A 2,500-nucleotide genomic window follows, 5' to 3' on the forward strand; every position below is an offset into this window, starting at 1 on the left:
CATTTCTCTCTCCTCCAACCCCCTCCTCCTCCCTCTCCTTTTCCTGCAATCTCTGTCTCCCATGCTAACATCTTTGCAGACATAGAGGATGAGAATGCTGCAAAACCTCGACCTGTGCTCTGTCTCCTGACCTGCCATCAGCAAGTGTTTCTTTGTTATTATTGTTGACATACACTGTATCAGAGGATATAACTGATACATCTGTAAAGTAAAGTTTTGCTCCACCCTGATAGAAGGCATGCACACAACTACAGGAGGAGGACAGGACTGCATGGGTGCAAAGCGCTGTTTCGGCAAAGCGTCTTCCTTTGCTGTAGTGTCCCTGGGCAAGACACTGAAATCCCTGTTCTATATCTGAGCCCGTGATTTGCTCGTCGCGGAGGCGGGCGAGCGGAAAGAGAATTTCCCTATGGGGATCGATAAACTATCACGCTATTATTACATTCATTCATTAGGCTCACACCGTCACACACGCATTTGCTTAGCCATGGCCTAGCAATCACTGCCTTCCCCCCAATCCGACTAGCCTGAGAACAGCCTGTGATCCAACTAGTCCTGACACAGCTGACCACAGAGGTCTGCTACAGTCCTCAGTGTGTGGTCAGTAATGGTCCAGAAGCTCCATCTGACGGAGGAGGATGAGATGATTAAAACAGCTCCACCACAGAGCACACATCCCATCGATACGTTTGATCGCTTATCGACGAAGCGATAGCCTCGGCTGGACACAACAAGCACCTCCAGTTGGTGAGCGAGACGGTATGTGTGTGTCAAAGTGCATGTGTGTGTGAACGTGCGTGTGTCTGTGTCTGTATACAGTGTGTGTGTGTCTGTGTCTGTATACAGTGTGTTTGTGTGTGTCTGTGTATGTATACAGTGTGTGTCTGTGTCTGTATACAGTGTGTGTGTGTCTGTGTCTGTATACAGTGTGTGTGTGTATGTGTGTGTGTGTGTGTGTGTGTGTGTCTGTGTGTGTGTGTGTGTGTGTGTGTGTGTGTGTCTGTGTATGTATACAGTGTGTGTGTGTGTCTGTGTATGTATACAGTGTGTGTGTGTGTCTGTGGATGTATACAGTGTGTGTGTGTGTGTGTCTGTGTGTGTGTGTGTGTGTGTGTGTGTGTGTGTGTGTGTGTCTGTGTATGTATACAGTGTGTGTGTGTCTGTGTCTGTATACAGTGTGTGTGTGTGTCTGTGTGTGTGTGTGTGTGTGTGTGTGTGTGTGTGTGTGTGTGTGTGTGTGTGTGTGTGTGTGTCTGTGTATGTATACAGTGTGTGTGTGTGTGTCTGTGTCTGTGTCTGTATACAGTGTGTGTGTGTGTCTGTGTCTGTATACAGTGTGTGTGTGTCTGTGTCTGTATACAGTGTGTGTGTGTCTATGTATGTATACAGTGTGTGTGTGTGTGTGTGTGTGTGTGTGTGTGTGTGTGTGTGTGTGTGTGTGTGTGTGTGTGTGTCTCTGTGTGTGTGTGTGTGTGTGTGTGTGTGTGTGTGTGTGTGTGTCTGTGTCTGTATACAGTGTGTGTATGTATACAGTGTGTGTGTGTGTGTCTATGTATGTATACAGTGTGATGAAATGGCATGCAAAACCCTGGACACTGCCAGAGGGCACACACAAATACAGAAAGACACCCACAAACACGCAGTCTGCTGCCAGGGGAAGGAGATGTTGGTGTGTTCAATACAAGAGGAAGACGAGAAATGAAAAGACAGGAGATGATCATGTTCTCTTAGTTTAGGAAGTAGTTTAAACTTTTAATAACTGATTCATTAGGTTTTTATTTATTTATATGAAAACGTGTTGCTATGCGTGCTCATGTCTAGATTCAGCTAATACCAAATGGTATTGATAATATGCATGTAAAAATATATATGGACTGTAAGAAATCACAGTGCAGAATCTGCAGATTGCTGTCACCTGTAACAAGTAATATAACTGTAACTGTAATATAACTACCGTAATATTTTTGTTTTGAATTGCATTATTACAACATACAACACAAGCCTCGCTGGGGCATAATTAGGGGCTGTTACGCTAGCAAAGTTAATATGTTTTAAATGGTAGCAAGAGCTGGCAGAAATATATGATTAATCACCAGCTTTTCCAAGAATGTTGTTCAACTCCACCCCCAAATAGCTGCAATTTGGAAAAAGGGCTGCTGTATTACAGTAGATCGTGCTTGTATTTGGGTGTGAGTATAATGTGTTTACATGGATGCCAGTCAAAAAAAGAAGGGATAATCCAATGTGCAAAAGGAAAGACTGGAAAGTGTTTCTAAAGTGGATCTGTGCCTGGATATGTGTGTATGCAAGTGTACGTGTGTGTGTGTGTGTGTGTGTGTGTGTGTGTGTGTGTGTGTGTGTGTGTGTGTGTGTGTGTATGCAAGTGTACGTGTGTGTGTGTGTGTTTGCAATGTGTGTGTGTGTGTGTGTGTGTGTGTGTGTGTGTGTGTGCATGCGTGCATGTCTGTGTGTATGTGTGTGTGTGTATGTGCGTGTGTGC

At 44.6% G+C, this 2,500-nt stretch overlaps 1 protein-coding gene across 1 annotated transcript in view; it reads right to left on the reverse strand.

The window, feature by feature from the left end:
• The window catches only part of LOC310773135 (homeobox protein Meis2), a gene marked incomplete at its 3' end in the record, with an annotated part of 52,267 nt that overhangs the window by 31,868 nt on the left and 17,899 nt on the right, over window positions 1-2,500 (reverse strand). The window lies entirely within an intron of this gene.

This window comes from Poromitra crassiceps (genome assembly GCF_964638095.1).
Source record: "Poromitra crassiceps genome assembly, chromosome: 3".
In the NCBI taxonomy this organism is placed as follows: Eukaryota; Metazoa; Chordata; class Actinopteri; order Beryciformes; family Melamphaidae; genus Poromitra; species Poromitra crassiceps.